This window comes from Myotis daubentonii, chromosome 8 (assembly GCF_963259705.1).
Source record: "Myotis daubentonii chromosome 8, mMyoDau2.1, whole genome shotgun sequence".
NCBI lineage: Eukaryota > Metazoa > Chordata > Mammalia > Chiroptera > Vespertilionidae > Myotis > Myotis daubentonii.
This window is the reverse complement of record NC_081847.1, coordinates 73,444,371-73,465,000: the sequence shown is the minus strand read 5'-3', so window position 1 is coordinate 73,465,000 and position 20,630 is coordinate 73,444,371. Positions and strand designations below refer to the sequence as shown.

The 20,630-nt window shown below is 41.5% G+C and overlaps 1 protein-coding gene across 8 annotated transcripts in view; it reads right to left on the bottom strand.

Moving 5' to 3' along the window:
* The window catches only part of ZHX3 (zinc fingers and homeoboxes 3), a 128,488-nt gene that overhangs the window by 62,145 nt on the left and 45,713 nt on the right, over window positions 1-20,630 (bottom strand). For 7 of the 8 annotated variants that reach the window (XR_009454194.1, XR_009454195.1, XM_059707068.1 and 4 more), the window contains exon 2: window positions 246-365. The gene's annotated coding sequence lies outside the window, so the exon portion shown is untranslated. The remainder of the gene's footprint in view (window positions 1-245; window positions 366-20,630) is intronic. The other variant, XM_059707064.1, reaches the window with a different exon arrangement.

The following is a 20,630-nucleotide window of genomic DNA, read 5'->3' as shown; positions in this document are numbered from 1 at the left end:
CTCTATAATACCCAATTGTCAACCTAAGACGTAACAGGTTCCTAGGTGATCTGAGAAATCATATAAATTGCATATTTAATACAGATTTTTAGGCTAATTCAAAACAAATCATGTGGTCAAAGTGCTCAGCAATAAAAATGGAAGGAGGATAAAGTAACAAAAAGTTTAACAGCAATACAAGGACTAAATATTATGGCAAATATTATAGCAAGAACCGTGCTAAAATTCAGAAGCATACTATTTACCTGGGAAATATACTTTTTTCTTACTTCATTGGTTTCTTCAGTAACTCTCTTCACTTTATACAGTCCCGTGTGCATCTTTAAAGGTTCACTTGTTGTTGCTTCTGCAGTTGCAATTCAGTCCTGTAAAAGAAGCAGTATATCATCACTCCATGAGAAAAAAGATCAAGTATATTCTAGGAAGCTGAGTTATCCAATCTCATCAATCTCTTTTCCTAATTCATTTTCACCAGAACTACACAAAAACAGATAAGCCAAGGTGGTGGAGAGAGTAAAAAGAGGTCATTAAAATACAAACTAGACAGTTAAAACTACTTAAAATGCTAGTAGAAACTGAAAAATAAATGGAAATAAGGCAAAGTCAATTGTCCCTTATAATAGATCAGAACAAGATGATTCATTAAAATCTGTAATTTTAACACTGCACCAAAGAGTTTCCCTCTCTCCCTCCTAGCTAAATTTGAGATGGCTTAGCAGAAATGATAAAATCAACTGACATGTGGCTTTATAACTTCAAGGCTGCGCACCTTCAAGGATATGTTCTTTTTCACCACTTTTCCATTCAAAGCTCTAGGGTTTTCCTGGCATGGAATCTAGAGGTACTACAATGTTCTAGGTTGTGTGTTATAGGCCAAAAATTATGTTATCTTTATCTTTGTTTCTGACCCTTACCCCTACGTTTTCACCTTCTGCCCAGGGCCAATGAAGAACACACAGTATAACTCTTGGAATAAAAAATAAGACAGTGACAGAAGCTCTCCCACTGCAGACACAGCAGACTCTCATAGTCAGTTAGCCTGGAGGTCAAATCACCCCTGGTATTGCCGACATCAATCAAGGCTTAAAGGCAACAAGACTGCGCACAAAGACCACTAGGGGGTGCACCAAGAAAAGATAAAAAAATGCGGAGACAAAGAAACAGGACGCAAATGTCAGAAATGGAAGATATAGAGCTCAAAACCACACTTTTAAGGTCTCTCAAGAACTGTCTAGAAGCTGCCGATAAACTTAGTAAGGCCCTCGAAAAGACTGGTGAGACCGCCGATAAATGTAGTGAGATCCTCAAGAAATCTAATGAGACCCACGATGTTGTGATAAAGAACCAACTAGAAATTAAGCATACACTGACTGAAATAAAGAATATTATACAGACACCCAACAGCAGACCAGAGGAGCGCAAGAATCAAGTCAAAGATTCAAAACGCGAAGAAGCAAAAAACACCCAACTGGAAAAGCAAAATGAAAAAAGAATCCGAAAATACGAAGATAGTGTAAGGAGCCTCTGGGACAGCTTCAAGCGTACCAACATCAGAATTATAGGGGTGCCAGAAGATGAGAGAGAGCAAGATATTGAAAACCTATTTGAAGAAATAATGACAGAAAACTTCCCCCACCTGGTGAAAGAAATAGACTTACAGGTCCAGGAAGCGCAGAGAACCCCAAACAAAAGGAATCCAAAGAGGACCACACCAAGACACATCATAATTAAAATGCCAAGAGCAAAAGACAAAGAGAGAATCTTAAAAGCAGCAAGAGAAAGAAACCCAGTTACCTACAAGGGAATACCCATATGACTGTCAGCTGATTTCTCAACAGAAACTTTGCAGGCCAGAAGGGAATGGCAAGAAATATTCAAAGTGATGAATACCAAGAACCTACAACCAAGATTACTTTATCCAGCAAAGCTATCATTCAGAACGGAAGGTCAGATAAAGAGCTTCACAGATAAGGAAAAGCTAAAGGAGTTCATCACCACCAAACCAGTATTATATGAAATGCTGAAAGGTATCCTTTAAGAAGAGGAAGAAGAAGGAAAAGGTAAAGATACAAATTATGAACAACAAATATGCATCTATCAACAAGTGAATCTAAGAATCAAGTGAATAAATAATCTGGTGATCATAATAGAATCAGGGACATAGAAAGGGAATGGACTGACTATTCTTGGGGGGGGAAGGGGTGTGGGAGATGCGGGAAGAGACTGGACAAAAATCGTGCACCTATGGAAGAGGACAGTGGGTGGGGAGTGAGGGCGTAGGGTGGGGTGGGAACTGGGAGGAGGGGAGTTATGGGGGGAAAAAAGAGGAACAAATGTAATAATCTGAACAATAAAGATTTAATTAAAAAAAAATAAGACAGTAACTATGTTTTCAAAAAAAAAAAAAAAAAACCACCAGAGATGCTTCATGTGATCTAATAATTACTTAGGAAACAGTAAAAACCAATTCTTTTGAGTTCTTTACTTCTTTTCCAACGCATTTTCTTTGGTTGAAATGTCCACTAGCAGTATAATGGCCTTAAAGAGAATATGCCAGAGGATCTTAGACTTTTAAACAGAACAATGCATTGGTACACCAGAAAGGGTCAGAACTAAGAGTATCTGTAAAAGTAAACAAGTTTGCCCCTCAAAAAAGCACCCCTCAACAAGTAGCTCCTATTTATCTTTCACCATCATTCTTACTTCTTTAACATATACATAGCTAGTTCTGATTCTGTCAGGCACTGTTCTAAAGAGCTTTAACTAAATTGACTAATTCTACCTTTATAACAACCCTATGAGGTAGATTCTAGTATTCAGATTGTCCAGATGGGAAAATTAAGGCACAGAAAGCTTAAGTAAATTGTGCAAGGACATTCACTAAGCGCTGTTCACAGGCAGAGGTTCTTGGGCAAATGTAAGCAGTGTAAGCTGCAGTCTCGTCCACCTATTTCACTTTACTGCTGCCATTGTATAGTAGCTCAATGTCTAGTAGAATTAGCTCTCGTTGGAAATTTTTCCTAATTAATACTTTATTGAAAAACAACTTTTAACTCTCCACAACTGAAAGACTGACCTTCTTATTTTAAAAAATTATCCAGTGCACATCACAAAAAGGAAACCATAATTTTATGGAAATCAGAAGCAATAATTATTATAAGCTGAATACTCACATTCACCCACTACTTTAGCTTATTAGATTTATTCCAGACAGCTTGCTACGCTTACTAATTTCCTTCTAACTTTAAAGTCACAAGGCCCTGGCTCAAGCAAGGCATTTATTCTTTTACTCTCTAGTTCAGGTGATTGGGGCATGATGCTAATGATGCCAGAAGCTGTGGGTTCAATCCATTAGAAACCAATTAGCTTTGTTGGCTTCAAGTCTACAAACTCTTAGTCTGGATGGCATATTGTGGATCCTAAGAGGAACCAGGTGGGAGTGTGCAAGACAGCACAGATACTTCTGCAGGAGGAATGAGTCCACATATAACACTGGGGCAGAAGCAGGACGCGGGGAGGGGAGGGGAGAAGCATCAACTTTACTCATAAAGAAAAGCTTCATGATCATATTGACAAAACAGTTCTACCCTTCTGAGTAAGAAGTTCTTCTCAACCTCAGACCTTTTGCCAGAATCTAACCTAAAGTCCCTCCTTCAAAAAACAGGTGTAAGATTTAAAAAAAATAAAATAAGAAACTAAGGTTTTTAGCTTTTGCACAAGCTCTGCTTGATTGATCTAAAACAGGATTTTCTTTTTCTTGAATTTTTATTTCTGACATCAATTCCACTGACAATAAAAAGTATTTGTGATAGTTTTAGATAGTCACAAAAATCTCTAGCAGTGCAGCATAGCAAATTATCAGAAAAATCTTACTACAATACCATATGTATATCCTAGATTCTTTTTTTAAAAAAAAATTTACTCTTAATTTTTATAAAACCAAAATCTGCCCCATCTCCAAACAATATAAAGTTATTTTAGACATGCTTTCTCAAATTAAATGAAGAAACCAACCAATATCAGTTGAGATCAAACTTTAAGACCTAGAGCCTGTTCAAGATATAAATTTTACCAGCTTCTACAAATAAAAATGAAAAAAACAAAACTATATTCCTTAATTGTTATTTGAAAAGAAACCCACTTGGGATAAGCCATCTTCCAATTTTCCTGCCCACAGGTGGAAAGAACTTTCCCAATGTTCTAATACTATAAAGCACATGGGTTCCTACAGTCACAAGGTAACTATGACAGCAAAGCCACAGTTATTTATGAGATCACAAAAACTTTATGATGTAATTTTTAAAAATTGAGGTAAAATTGAAGTAACATAAACTTAGCCATTTTAAAGTACACAATTCAGTGGCATTCACAATGTTGTACAATTGTCACCTCTACCTAGCTCCAAAGCATTTTAGTCGCCCATTGAATTCATTAAGCAGTCACTACCATCCCCTATTCCACTAATATGTTTTTTGCTTCCATGGACTTATTTTCCATAATATTTCATATAAATGCAATCACACAATATGTGACCTTTTGTGTCTACCTTGAAGACAGGTATTCAAACAAATACTTGTACACAGATGTTTATAGAGGCATTAGAGGCCCGGTGCATGAATTCATGCACGGGTGGGGTCCCTCGGCCTGGCCGGCAATTGGGGCTGTCTCGCCCAGTCCCTATCGGGGCTGGCTGGTGAGAGGGTGGGACTGCAGGAGGTTGGCCGGCCAGCTGAGGGGAGGGACCGTGGCAGGTTGGCCAGCCACAGGAGGTTGGCTGTAGGAGCACACTGATCACCAGGGGGCAGCTCCTGCATTGAGTGTCTGCCCCCTGGTGGTCCGTGGACATCATAGTGAACGGTCAACCAGTCGTTTGGTTGACCAGTTGTAAAGGTTGTTTAGGCTTTTATATACTATATAGATTATTCATTTCTGCAATAAAGGCTACCAGGATTCTGGTAGAGCTTGCATTTCCATGGTTATAGTTTATTTTCATCATCTTTAGTTCCTAGCAGAGGAATTGCTATCATGAGCCTTATATGCTCAATGATAAGAGTAAATTGTTGCCGAAACCGGTTTGGCTCAGTGGATAGAGCGTCGGCCTGCGGACTGAGGGGTCCCAGGTTCGATTCCGGTCAAGGGCATGTACCTGGGTTGCGGGCACATCCCCAGTGGGAAATGTGCAGGAGGCAGCTGATCGATGTTTCTCTCTCATCGATGTTTCTAACTCTCTATCTCTCTCCCTTCATCTCTGTAAAAAATCAATAAAATATATTTTTAAAAAAAAGAGTAAATTGTTTAACAGACTTCATAGAATGGTATCATGAATTATCTCTGATATAATTCAAATTCCTAAAGCTGATTATGAAACACTAGCTACTTTACCAAAGACTGTGCTCAAACACACCTGCTAGAGCTTAAAGTGTCAACCATAATTGGGAGGGCTGGGAGGAAGACTCTAAAAGTCTTTTCTCTATAAACTAGTGGCCCAGTGAATGAATTCATGCACATTGAAAGGAAATTAGTTAGAAGTATTTTAATATCACTATTCGTCCTTTCTCTAAATAGAAATGTCAACCAAATTCACGACTGACAATGACAGATTGAACCACACACATGCAATTGGCACCAGTGAGAGCTTTATATGTATCGCGCATATGTGAGTCAACTTAGCCTTTTATATATAGCCGTCTCCAATCTGGGACCCCTCAGGGGATGTCTGACTGCCGGTTTAGGCCCACAGGGATCGGGCCTAAACTGGCAGTCGGACATCCCTCTCACAATCCAGGACTTCTGGCTCCTAACTCCTCACCTGCCTGCCTGCCTGCCTGATTGCCCCTAACTGCATCTGCCTGCCAGCCTGATCACCCCCTAACCGCTCCCCTGCTAGCCTGATTAACACCTAACTGCTCTCCTGCCAGCCAGATCACCCCCAACTGCCCTCCCCTGAAGGCCTGATCTCGCTCCCAACTGCCCTCCCCTGCCAGCCTGGTCACCCCCAACTGCCCTCCCCTGCCGGCCTGATGGCCCCCAACTGCCCTCCCCTGCAGGCCTAGTCCCCCCAACTGCCCTCCCCTGTTGGCCTGGTTTCCCCCAATTGCCCTGACCTCGCCCCCAATGGCCCTCCCTTGCCGGCCTGATCGCCCCTACCTGCCTCTGCCTGCCTGATCACCCCTAACTGCCCTCCCCTGCTGGCCTGATCTTGCCCCCAACAGCCCTCCTCTGCTGGCCAATTTGGTTCTGATTAGTCGGTTTCTATGCCAGTCAGTGTCAAAAGCTCCACCTCCTAGGCAGCCATTGGCTCCTCACAGTTCACCCAGATTTGGTTCTGATTGGTCGGTTTCTATGCCAATCAGTGTCAAAAGCTCCGCCTCCTAGGCAGCCATTGGCTCCTCACACTTCACCCAGATTTGGTCCTGATTGGTCGGTTTCCATGCCAGTCAGCATCTCTGGGCCTATCAACAGGGTCTGATCAGAAAGGCAGGGCTGAGCAGCAGCCCCAGTGGAAGCCTGGAGAGAAATGGAGGGCGGCTGCTGGAGAGAAAGAGAAAGGCAACAGTTGATCAACAGCTGCCATAGAGGCTGGGGATCAGACCCTGCTTCTCTCTTCAGGCCTCTCTCTGGGCCTGATTCGCAGCCCCCTCAGCAGTCAGTGCTGGGTCACTGCACCTGCAGCCGCAGTAATCAGTGCTTGGTCGCCACAGCAACCCAGCACTGACTGCAGGACTGACTTCCGGTTGGTCAGCCTCTGGTCATGACGGACCCAGGGTTTTTATATATTAGGATAGAATAAACTTGCTTAATTAGACCTGCTTTCTGATGTTGCTGAACTTTTCCCGGCTCAGTGAAGCACCCCAACTTTTCTTTCAAGTAACACAGCAGTAAATATCAACAAGAAGCAGATTATTACTGTAGATCACGTACAGAGAACAAGGGGTAAAATATTTAACTGCAGCAGTGTTTGACTATATTCTGTGCAGTGAAAAAACCTGAAGTCATTTTCAAGGTCCACCATTTCTTATTTCTTTTCAGTCACATCAAGTTTCTAAGCTTTCTAAATCTCCGTTTTCTGGCTAATGAAAAGAAAATAGGATTCCACCAAGTCTCCTATCTACCTACTCCAGGACTTCTGTGAGGATCAAATGAGATGAGGCACTGGAAAACGCTTCACAGACATTTGGTTAAAGTGTAAAATGTTTCCACCTGGCTATGAAGCAAGTTGTGTTCCTGGGCTGAAGAAACTGGGATGAAGAAACTGCAAGGAGGCTAGTCACTAGGGAGAGGAAGCCAGGTGTTGCTACGTGACATGACGTCATTACCCGGCGCCCACAGCCACCGTTTCCAGGCTGGACTGGGCTGTGGGCCGCATTTTGCGCATTCAGCAGCATTGGCTGTGATTTGATGGGCTGTCACTCTGGGATGGTGGTGGGGCCTGTGTCCCACTTGGGGGAAGCTAAGTGTTGCTTTGTCAGCGCCAGGTCCACATTGCAAATGGCCAGTGCGTGTCATGGCAGCTCCTGCGTTGAGCGTTGGCCCCCTGGTGGTCAGTGTGTGTCATGGTGACGGGTCAGACACTTAGCATATTAGCCTTTTATATATAGAGGGGTGTTTTTTTGCTAAAGTCTATGAGAGTATAATTGTTTGAAGTTATAAATGTAAATTGGACTGGACACAATCTATTCTTTGCTTGCACATCAAAATTACAACTAAAGACAACATAGTAACCCAGGAAAAATAACTGTGGCTTTTTATAAAACTAGCAATTTCAAGGAAATTATATATTCCCCCAAACTAAAAGTCATCTTGAGATCAATAAATTATTAGTCTGAGGGGCAATGATTGCTTCACTTCCTAAGTTTGGTGTCAACTTTTCAAAGTTTCAGCTTATACCTCCTCTCAAAACATGGGGCACATGGTCCAAGGTGATCCAGTAATATAACAATGAGCTTTAAGAATCAAAAAGCTTATAAATAACTTTAATCAGAAAATACCATCTGGTGTTGAAATAAACAACTAACAACCAAATCCTGGGAAAAAGAAATCTAACTCCATGCATTTTGTCATCTATAATGAAACTAAAGGCAATAAAAATATCTTCTGGCAGTTGCTCAGGGTCAGTGCCTTGGCAGAAAATGTTAACTAATGCAAAGTTCTGATGTCTGTTTTGTTTTTTAACCAGAAAGTTACAGTTGAAGAAGGCAAGAAAAAAGGAGGAAAGGAAAAAAACAGAGAAATGGAGGCCAAAAGACAAGCAGGTAAAAACCTGATGCAGTGAGGTAACAGACAAACAACAGTCCAGGGAGGGGGAAAGCTGGCCTAGGGTGATGAATGGACTACTTGTTGGCTGAGTCTGCCACTGAGCATCAGAAGATCCTTTTGGTAGTTATCAGCAAAGCTGGTCGGTATCTATATATCCTATCTAATAATGGACAAACATGGTAATTAACTGTAACTTCGCTACCCTTCCCATTGGCTAATCAGGGTGATATGCAAATTAACTGCCAACTAAGATGGCGGTTAATTTGCATACTCGAAATGATGGAGGTGAAAGGGGAAGGATGGAAGACAATGATCAGAAACCCAGGCGCAGGGAAGAGCCAGGGAGCAGGGCAAAGGTCGGCCCTGGAGGCCACCTTTGCCCTGCCACCAGCAGGTGATCGGAGGAGCCTGGGGGGGTGGGGCAGGGAAGTGGACACAGACAGCAACGGAGACTGCAGAAGCCAGGTGCAGGGGCGATCACAGAAGCCAGGTGCATGGGCAGGGAAGCAGCCTCCGCCAGCTTCCCCGGCCGTGGTTTCCGTGCCCCGCACCCGGCTTCTGCGATCGGTGACCGCAGAAGCCGGGTGCAGGGGCTATTGCAGAAGCCGGGTGCGGGTCAGGGAAGCATCTGCCGCCAGAGTCCCTGGCCACGGCTTCCCTGCCCCACACCGGGCTTCTGTGATTGGTGATGCCTATTTTTGCATGACACTTAACTGACTACCCTCCCTGGAAGCACAGAAGAAGAAGCCCCCAAAAGAAGAAGCCACCCACCTTTGGTCCAGGCGCCAGCGCCTGGGGCTGGCTGCAGCCCAGGAGATGGACAAGCTACCAGCCAGAGGTCCCAGGCTGCAGCCACCCGGAGAAGCTGCCAGCCCTGTGGTCCAGGGCGCCAGCACCTGTGGCCAGGGAAACAGGTTCCCTCTTCTCCTACTGTAGTCATTGCTTCAATATTCCCCTTCTGAATTTCTCTCCTGTGCTGCAACCCAACTCCACTTTTCATCGAAAGGATACAGAACAGAGAGAGCAGTGTTAAAAGCTTACATTTTTAAGCCTGTAAGGTTGGTACTTAAACATATAAATGGAAAACTAGAGTCCTTAAGATAACAAAGGCTACAAAGGACAGGGACAGCACATGACCTATTATATTCAGCAATCCATATGGGGACTGAAAACTTTGCAATGATGACAATTACTGAAGATATGAGTCAACTAAAATAGTTGACAGGGACAATTCTTCCATCTTTGAAAATATCTACATCAAATCTGTTTAAATAGATTTTCATCTGCATAATATAACACATTCTGACAAGACTACCACCACCACCAATGTGGTCAGTGTTGTGCCAATAAATGTTTAATAACTGAGAGACCCCCCCCCCCTCGAGTGCACAAATTTTGTGCACTGGGCTACTAGTATATATATAAAAGCCCAGCGACTGGAATGGTGGAATGACTAGAACGACTGTAACAACCGGTGGCTATGACGCACATTGCGGCATCCAACAGACCTGATCCGGGCCCCAATTGGCCCCCCCACCCTGACTGGGGATGGGGCCGTCCAGCCAACCTCCTGCAGCCCCTTCCCCTGGCCGGACCCACCCCTGATAGGCCCTCCCCACCCTGATCGGGGGCAGGGCTGGCCAGCCAACCTCCTGTGGCCCCTCCCCCCAACTGGCCCAGTTCAATGGGTCCCCATTGGAGCGGGCCAGCCAGACCCCACCTGTGCATGAAATCATGCACTGGGACTCTAGTAACATCCATAACAGACTCCCTCTTGACATGAGCTTTGCCACAAATTCTTCTAGAACTGGAAAGCCCTTATAACATGGCAGGTGAAGAGGGTACCCTTTCCTTTAACCCTGCCACTGCCTAATGAGGGCCCTGTCTTCAGCACCCACACAATTTCCCATCCTCTAAGAGTGTTTTCAACATGCTGACTGAATAGCTGTATTTCTCCCTCCACACTTCCTCAGCTCTGTGTACTCAGTAAACCTGAACTCTGTGTCAAGATTCAGGGGACAGGTGGGATAAAGGCCATATTCTCCTTGGCTGGTGGTAGCACAAAGGGAATGTATTCCACGGGGAATGATATAGGGGGTGCTGTACCCTATTCTGTTTCAGAGGGAGACATCCTGGGTCTCACAATTCCTGCTCTTGGATAATATGCTGAGTATCTGAATGTATGACAACCATTTAAGGCTAGGGGGAGTATTTTTTTCCAATTACCAAAACATCTGCCCAAAGAGGCCATGGGTTTTTTTTTATGTAGCCTGTACTGGAAGAGTAGTGAGGGGCTGCATAGCAAATGCTTCAAGTCATCTGGTGCTCCTTACCCCAGATGCCCAGCAGAAGGAAGCCCAGATGAACACTTGGTGACACTTACTGCATAGCCAGCTGGGGAGGAACCATCCCACCCACTCTCTGTCATCAGCACTCAGCATTCTGAGTAACCCTGAACAACTGCTGTGATAGTTTTCTCTAGGTTTTCCATCCTCCCTCCCTCCCTCCCTCCCTCCCTCCCTCCCTCCCTCCCTCCCTCCCTCCCTCCCTCCCTCCCTCCCTCCCTCCCTCCCTCCCTCCCTCCCTCCCTCCCTCCCTCCCTCCCTCCCTCCCTCCCTCCCTTCTTTCTTTCTTTCTTTCTTTCTTTCTTTCTTTCTTTCTTTCTTTCTTTCTTTCTTTCTTTCTTTCTTTCTTTCTTTCTTTCTTTCTTTCTTTCTTTTTCTTTCTATAAAAGGAGCTTTCCATAATTTGCAGGCTTGCCACTCTGTGCCCAGGCACTGAACTCCTGAGGCATCTGTCCTGGATTTGGCAGACCCACTTTAGTTTTGTTCTCTGCTCTCTGTGGTGCTCTTGGTTACAAGCTCCCTCCTGGAAACAAGCCCTTAACTGTCAGCAAATGCCTGATTTGCAAGCACTATTACACAGGAAAAGAGAAGCAGGGGGGCATGAAGGGGTTTATAGCAAAGCTACAAATTAACCACCCCTGGGTTTAAAATAGTTCAAACCTGGCCTGGCTGGCATGACTCAGTGGTTGACCATCAACCAATGAACCAGGAGGTCATGGTTTGATTCCCGGTCAGGGCACATACCCAGGTTGTGGGCTCTGTCCCCAGTGGGGGCGTGCAGGAGGCAATTGATCAATGATTCTTGCTCATCATTGATGTTTCTCTCTTTCCCTCTCCCTTCCTCTCTGAAATCAATAAAACAATATTTAAAAAAATAAAATAAAATAGTCCAAACCTGGGCACATCCTACATGTCTATAAACATGAGTATGAATAAACAAATGGTGGTATTCATACAATGAAATACCACTCAGCAATTAAAAAGAAAGAGTAGGTTTCTGATATATACAATATGGGTGAATCTCAAAATTATGTTGAGCAAAAGAAAGTAGACATAAAAGAGAATATGTTATATGATTCTTTATATAAAGTTCTTTTAAAAATCTATGATGTGCCGAAACCGGTTTGGCTCAGTAGATAGAGCATCGGCCTGCGGACTGAAAGGTCCCAGGTTCGATTCCGGTCAAGGGCATGTATCTGGGTTGCGGGCACATCCCCAGTGGGAAATGTGCAGGAGGCAGCTGATCGATGTTTCTCTCTCATCGATGTTTCTAACTCTCTATCTCTCTCCCTTCCTCTCTGTAAAAAATCAATAAAATATATTTTTTTAAAAATCTATGATGGTAAAAATCAGAATAGAGATTACCTTTGGGTGGTATTTACATGAGTATAAAACTTATTGAACTATACATTTAAAATCTGCACATTTTGCCCTGGCCAGTGTGGCTCAGTTGGTTGAGCATCCTTCCATGCACCAAAAGGTCACAGGCTCAATTTCCAGTTAGGGCACATGCCCAGGCTTCAGGTTTGCTCCCTGGTCGGGGTGCATATGGGAGGCTCATATCTCACATTGATGTTTCTCTCTCTCTCTCTCTCTCTCTCTCTCTCTCTCTCTCTTTCTCTCTCTCTCTCTCTCTCTCTCTCTCTCTCTCTCTTTCTCTCCTTCTCCCTTCCTCTCTAAAAGTATAAATATTTTAAAATAAATAAATAAAACATGCACATGTTGCTGTATGTTATATCTCAATTTTTATGAATAAAGTTTGAAAGTGTTTATAAAAATGGTAAAAAGACAGTTTTCCATCATGTTGTACCTGTGTCTAATATTTTGAGAAAGAGGAATGATATTTGAAGTACTCAAATATACTTCTTTAGACAAAACAAAGATAAATCTCTTTAAAGTAGTATAGAAATTTATATCAATGTATTTACTTAATTCTTAAAACTGAATTACATAAAGCATTCTCTCAAATTTCTCCTACTCTAACATCCAAGTTAAATATTTTAAACACATATTGAGAATAAAAAAGTATGGTGTAAAGGGAGGGAAGGTAGGAGAGGGAGACAGAGGAAGGAAGGAGGAGGGAGAAACATCGATGTGAGAGAGACACATCAACTGGTTGCCTCCCACACGTGCCCCAATCGGGACCAGGGATCAAACCTGTAACCTAGGCATGTGCCCTTGACGGGGAATTGAACCTGAGACTCCTGGTCCCCAAGCTGATGCTCTAACCACTGACCACACCGGTCAGCTCTTTATAATAAAGTGGGGGACCACCCACCTAAGTGCTAGGACTAAAGGAAGAAGAAATAGCATGACAAATGACAAGGCACACACACACACCCAGAACCCTGGAGGGATATTCCAACTATTTAGCAGGACCAGTGATCCTGTACCCAACTTGTGCTGAGGGAACCTGCTACAGTTACCACTCTGATCACACAACCAGGGTTCTCAGCCCAGGTTGCATGCACATCAGAAACACCTGAGTAGCTTTTTAGAAATACCAGTTAACATACAAATGGCCAACAGGTCCAGGAAAAGATGCTCAATACCGCTAATCATCAGGGAAATGCAAATCAAAACCACAATGAGATATCACCTCACACCTGTAAGAATGGCTATTATATAAAAGACAACAGACAACCAGAATTGGCAAGGATGTGGAGAAAAGGGAGCCCTTGTGCACTGTTGGTATGAATGTAAACTGGTGCTGCCACTATGGAAAACAAAATGGAGATGCCCCCCAAAATTAAAAATAGAACTACCATATGATCCAGCAATTCCACTTCTGGGTATTTATCGAAAGAAAATGAAAACACTAACTCAAAAATATATATACGCCCCCATGTTCATTGCAGCATTGCTTATAATAACCAAGATGTGGAAACAATTAAGTGTCCATTGATGAGTGAATGAATAAAGAAAATGTGATATCTATAATGGAATATTATTCAGCCATATAAAAGAATGAAATCTTGCTATTTGCAACAACATGGATGGACCTTGAAGACATTTAAGGTTGTCCCAACTGAGAGAGCTGGGTTCTAGTGGGTAAAGGCCAGGGATGCTGCTGAACATCTCACAATGCACAACACAGCCCTCACAACAATGTATATCCAGCTCAAAATATCAATAGTGCCAAGGTTGAGAAATTCTGCATTAGATGCCCCAAGGCATCTCAGTCTGCTCCCCAAAAGTTAAGAATTACTATTCCATGGCTTTATTTGCACAATAAAAGGCATAGACAAGAAGTGTTAAGCAGACTGAAAAAAAAAAAATAGTCAATTTGGGATACAAGAAACAGTGTTGATCAAATAAATTATTAAAACTTATAGTTAAATCCTGACAATTATTGATCAAGTAGAATGTGAAGTGCAATACAACTGCTAATAAAATATTCTTGAAAGGAAAATAGGCATAATGTAGAAAATTAATCTGGAAATCAAAACGTCTGGAAACCAAAGGATATGCTGCCAAAACCAAGTGCAATCACATTAACTTCTCTTCTCGTTAGACAGAATTAGGCTTTCAAATGCCTCTAATGAGATCCACTTCTAAATGATAGTCAAACATAAACTATAGAAACCTAGTTCTATTACATGCAGTAAAACCAGGCAAATAAGCAATCGAACAAAATGTACAGCGTCTTATGACCACTTCTAATTAACATTCCCTGAAGATAATTACTTTGATCAGCTAGAGACCGGTACAGGTTATAACACTCAAAATTAACTGCATCACCAAAGATACTTCACAGTTCCTTAGATGTCCTATTTGTGTATGTGTGCACATGCACATGCATGTATGCGTGTGCACAAGCATGACTCATATGTCAATGATGTTCTATACTCTGGAAATGTGGTCTCCCCCTCTCACCTGCATCTGTCCAGCTATCGTACAGCTTGCAAAAGTCCATAATATGGAGCTTCAGTTATTTACTAAATGCAGTTGAATGACTTCCTATAAAAAGCAATTCACCCACCAGTAAGGGGGGTGGGGGAAGGCAAGTACATCTCCTGGGGAGGCAGTCAATGAACATTAATATAACTTATCCATGGTCACTGTGAGTTAATGACAAACATGAGGAATCACATTCTCCAATCTCTAAACTAGACTCTGTTCAGAACACAATTTTATTTACAAACAGTACATGGGAAGTCATAGAAAATGAAGTCTTGGGTGGGACAAAGGTGAGGAGAGAGGTAAAAAGGACAAACTTAACTCTCTATACTTACAGATATTTTGGCTGTTAATAAATATGTTCGTATGTTACTTACATAATTTTGAGGGGGCTTTTTGTTAATCCTCACCCAAGGATAATTTTTCCACTGATTTTTTTAGAGAGAGAGAGTGGAAAGGGAGGTCGGGAGGAGGAGAAACATCTATGTGAAGAGAGACACATCCATTAGTTGCCTCCTGCTCGTGCCCCACTAGCACAGGAATTAAACCTGAAACCCAGTGCCCTTGACCAAGACATGAACATGAGATCCTTTGGTTCATGGGCCGATGCTCTAACCACTTAACACACTGGTCAGGGCTACTTATATAATTTTAAAAAGAAAAGTTATTACACAAAAAACTCCACTTCTCAAACATTTGTAATAGAAAAGTTAGTTCCCCCAAAGTAATGAGAAAATTGACTTGCTTCATAATGTTACAATTACTGAATAAAGAATGCTTATTACATAAGTACTTGAAAAGGGATACAGCTGTTGATCAAATAAATGAATTCAAAACATTTATTTGGTACTAACAAGGTGCCAAGAATCAGGCCATCTGAGATTCTCTCCTGCTCTCAGACCACTCACTTTCCCATGCTGACCTCTGTTCCAAGTGCTGCAAGTTCCACCTTACATGCCAACAATCCTCAAATCCAGCTTCCTCTCAACCACAGAGGCACCTACCCACAGCATATCTATTCTTGAGTGACGCATTGCTCCCAAGCTCACCATGTCCCAAACCAGGATGATCATCTCTCTCAGACCGGGTTCATTTCCTTTATTTCATGTTTGACTGCAGCTTTAGAGCCACTCAATCATGAATTTGAAATCTCCATGACAATATCAACTCTTTGCTCAGTCCTACCATCTAACATCCTTTTTATATAGAACAGCGACTGGCACATAATAGACACTTAATAAATATTTGCTAGCCCTAACCGGTTTGGCTCAGTGGATAGAGCATCAGCCTGCGGACTGAAGGGTCCCAGGTTCGATTCCGGTCAAGGGCATGTACCTTAGTTGCAGGCACATCCCCAGTAGGGGGTGTGCAGGAGGCAGCTGATCAATGTTCCTCTCTCATCGATGTTTCTAACTCTCTATCTCTCTCCCTTCCTCTCTGTAAAAAATCAATAAAATATATTTTTAAAAATAATAATAAAATAAAAATAAATATTTGCTAAATAAATACATAGTTAGAATTGTGTGCGCTAAGAAACTGCAAATTTAGAAAACTAAAAAAATTGGGGGATATTCCTCCAGCCAATGCCAAAGTTTACCAGAAGGGTGACAAACTGGAGGTTCATAGACAGAAAAACTGGACTGTAGAAGACAAGTCTTAGATGACCATAATGATATTTGAGGGAAAATAAATTTTTCTTACAGATAGGGCCCCCAAAGTTTCCCATAGATAACTACCACTCCTGTCTTACAGCAGACAAATTCCCACCTTTACTGGTATATTATATGCCCATGACCTGTGGTCTTTAAACATTCTCCATCACCAGAGGTATTGAGCATTTCTGTACTGGAAGGTCAACTATCCTAAATTACCTTTACACCCCTTTGAATTTCAGGTCTTTATAATTTTGTTTATTTAGCTGTATGTATTTTGTAATTACTTAACATTAAGTTATTAAGTTGAATGGACATAAACATTTGCAAAACTTTAAGAAGACATCAACACGCTTTTTAGACATGCTAACTAGTAGAACCTAATACTACTGAATATATAACCATTTTCAATAATCAGTAGGTCACTGGTGAATGATAACATAGTGTCAATTGTGTTGTTCAATGCAATTGTGCTTCCTAATTCAAGTTCATGAATGACTCCAAAGTCACAGTCAAACAGAAGGAAAATAAAGGAGGTCCTTGTTTTATCCCAAATTTGAATTTAAAGGGCTGATTACATCATTGAACTGGATACAGACTGATGTCTTCCTCAGTACATCTCATTTTATTCATAAAGAAGGCATCTGTCTTCCTTTGGATAACATATTAAGGATATGATCTTGTACCAATAAAAGTACTGGATATACCTACAAAACATTCCAAAATTTGCATTTTTCCTTTCAGTAGTTTTAACTATGTTTAGTATTGTCACATTTTTGACACAATTCAAGGTGCTGATGAAAGCTTTTTTTTTGCCCCTAGATTACAAATGCCACAGGGAAATGACCTTTACTTGTTCACTGCTATATTCCTAGTGTTCAACAGTATGTTTTACAAATAGTAGGTGGTCAATAAAAGTTTGTTGAATAAACAACTATTCACCTCTATCCTAGTTGTAATTTGATCAAAAACACACTGGCCAGGGGAGGGGAGGTAGAGGCTGGGTGGAGGGGAGCAAAGTGGGGGAAACGGGATATCTGTTAATAGTGTCAACAACAGAAAACGAATCCACACCTATAGACTGAAAACTGTAATAAGAAGTCCAAACACATTTTTAGCAAAAGCAACAATGGAATAAATAAGGGCATTTCAAGAGGACCAGTTTGAAAAGGGAACACTCAGGTTTGACAAACTTCTGTTATGGTTGTTGAACAATCTACTAACTCAGTCCTCACAACTCCGTTATTAAGTTACTAAAACTCCGTAGCCTTCCTTTAAAAAGACTAAGTCTAAAAAGAAGTGATGGCTAAATTACAGTTTGCTTTATTGAGTGATGACTATGTACCAGGTATTGTGCTTGGCACCTGACATTTATTTCATGTAATCCTCACGAACACCCTATGACGCAAATGCCCGTTATCTCCATGTTATTGATGAGGAATCAGACAGAGAGGCAAAGAAACCTGGCTTAGGTCATCCATTGGCAAGACTGTTGCTCTTAACCACTAGGCTATGCTGGCAGACCCAAAGTTTCTCTGATCATAATATTTCCATGGCAGCTATGTGGTCCAAATGAGCATGTGGAAAAGTAGTTATAGGCACTCACTAAACATTAGTTATTTACCTTCCTGTGTCTCCTCTCCCACTTTCTTCATCTAGGGGCCTCTGTCCTGGCTCCTTAGGCAATGTTCCCTGAGTTGTAATTTGGGAAGATAAGCAGTGACCCAATAATTTGCTTCCTCCCTGCCTACAAGTTTGGGGAGCTTTAGGATATTTTGAACAATTTGTGGTATTGTCTGATGCAGGCCACTGAAAAGCAATTAAACATATTAGTAATGATTGGGGAAGTTAAGTACACTGCTTCAGGTCATGCAGTTAAGCCGTGGAACTGAGATCCGAAACCAGTTCTTTTCTCCCGCCATGTAGTGCTCCTGTCACTACTGAAAGGGGAGTCACATAACCTCAAGATGGGCTACCCACATAAACAAGAAAGATAGAGAACAGAATTCATATAAAATTTAAGAATATGTGGAAATAGATGAGAGGAAGGAAAATCCAGAATAATACAAATGACTTTGCAAATGGAAGGCTACAGCAGCATCTGTAAGTAGGTTTTGTACTAAATCAAGTTAGTACAGGTTTGGAAAGGCTGAATGGAGCAATTTTTAAAAATATCTTCTCTTTTAACCAAAAATGCAATGATCATGATAGAAATTACTACATTTTCTTTGTTAATAATTTAGCAAGCACATAGCATAAGTACTACATAAAAGCTGCAGTTTTATAAAAGAAATAAAACACTGGTTAAAAAATAGATCTTCTAAACCTGTAATTCTTATATAAACCATCAATTAAAACTAAAATATGAGTTTTGAAAAAATACATTTTAAGCAATCAGGAAAATTTTAATATATTGAGTATCAGATTATATTAAAAAACTTGCTGCTATTTTTAGATATGTTAATGGTACTATAGTTACGGGGTTTAAGTTCTATTATTTAATCACTAGAGGCTTGATGCACGAAATTCATGCAAGAATAGGCCTTCCTTCCCTGGGCTGCCAGCACCGGCTTCCCTCTGGCACCTGGGACATGGGCTTCCTTCGCAGCCCTGGCTTCGTCAGGAAGGTTGTCTGATCTAATTAGCATATTACACTTTTATTATTATAGATTGCTAACACATCCAAGTCATTCTTTTCAACCTGGATTGAATATGAGCATGATTATTTTCACTGAAACTAAAAGCCTTATTATTATCAATGTCAAGACTTAGTTTTTTGCTGCTGTTGTTTTTCTACTCTGATTGACATTTCCTAATTTAATGTCTAGTTACAGGACTCAATTTTGTAACATATTTGGAAGACATAGTATTTAGTATTTAGGAGTTAGAATTATCTAAACATATTAATGAACAATGGTGAAGTAATCAACTCACTGAAACTAATAATACTTGGTTTGATTTATTGTCTTTTTTATGAGTTCTGTTTTGTTTGTTTGCTTAATCCCTTCACCTTTTCATTTTTCTTTACATATACTATTAGAGGCCCGGTGCATGAATTTGTGCACTGGTGGGGTCTGGCCGGCCCACACAGACAGGGGCCGATTGGGGCCAGGAGGGCAGGGGGAGGGGACTTGGGAGGGTGGCTGGCCAGTCCCACTCCTGAAAGGGGGTGGGGGGTGGGGGGAAACAGGGCAGGTCCGGCCAGGGGAGGGGCCGCAGGAGGTTGAGCGGGCCAATCGGGGCCCTGATCGGGCTGGTTGGCCTACACAGTACACGTCATAGTGACCAGTCATTCTGGTCATTCCAGTTGCTTGGCTTTTATATATATAGATAATTCAATAAAAATATTTATGTTAAGTTAAATACTGAAGTATTACAAATGAAATGCTAGGATATGTGGAATTTGTTTAAAAGATCAGAAGATGGGAGGTTGGAAGGGGAGTTAAGGTGCTCATGACCTCCCTGTGCTGTGTTCTACAGAACTCACTTGCTAATCTATAACTGAAAGGCAGCCAGCTGCAAGAGTATCTTTCAGTTTAGGAATGTAATTTCAACAATGCATCCATTTTCTCCAAATTCCAATAGAACAAAAAAAAATTGGATGCTCCATAACATTTCTTATAAAGGAATTTTATCAGTAACACTGCACTTTCTAGCCAATGTTTAAAAAACTAAGTATTTAGTTTCTCTTTGGGTAACTTTCTGATATACAAAAGTACACCAGATTTATAATTTAAAAAGTGCTCAGCATACATGAGCATTTTATCAATGTCCAGATGACAAGAAACTTGAAAAAATACCAAGTATGTTGGATAACAGTTTGTTGGGCTGGAATAAAGGGTCAATCAAACATGTACAGAGAGGTCTACAACCACTTCAAAGCTGGTGAAACTGCAATGCTCATGCCTTCTTCATTTACCTAGTGAGATAGGAGATGAAGCTCTGAGTACCTGCATCACACAGTATTTGTTGGGGGCTCTAATGGGACAGCACAGCTATCCAAACACTGAAGGGTTTGCACTAATGAACAACTGGACCCAAAAACTGTGCCTTACTGCTCAAAGTATGGCCTCATAGGCCTCACAGCATCAGCATCACCTGGCAACTTGTTAGAAAGATGGAATCTCATGCTGTATCCAGACTTATTAAATCAGAACCTGCATTTTAACCAAATTCCTAGGTAATTTGTATGCGCATCACAGTTTGAAAAGCGTGTGACTAGGGGATTACTGTCAATTTGGAGGAAGATTTACACAGGGCTCTTCCAGGGGCCTCCCCAGTCCTCATTTATACTGACGACTTAACATGAGGATACTGAAGAGCTCTCATCAAATCCCAAATGATATTAATCTAGAAGGACAAAATTACACAAGCATCTCTTGGAAGAGACCAGCTTGACAGCAGATCACGTGAAAAGATACAAGTAACCGGGTTTTGCTAAAGAAGAAAAGTAATATACATTTGAATGCATTACTGC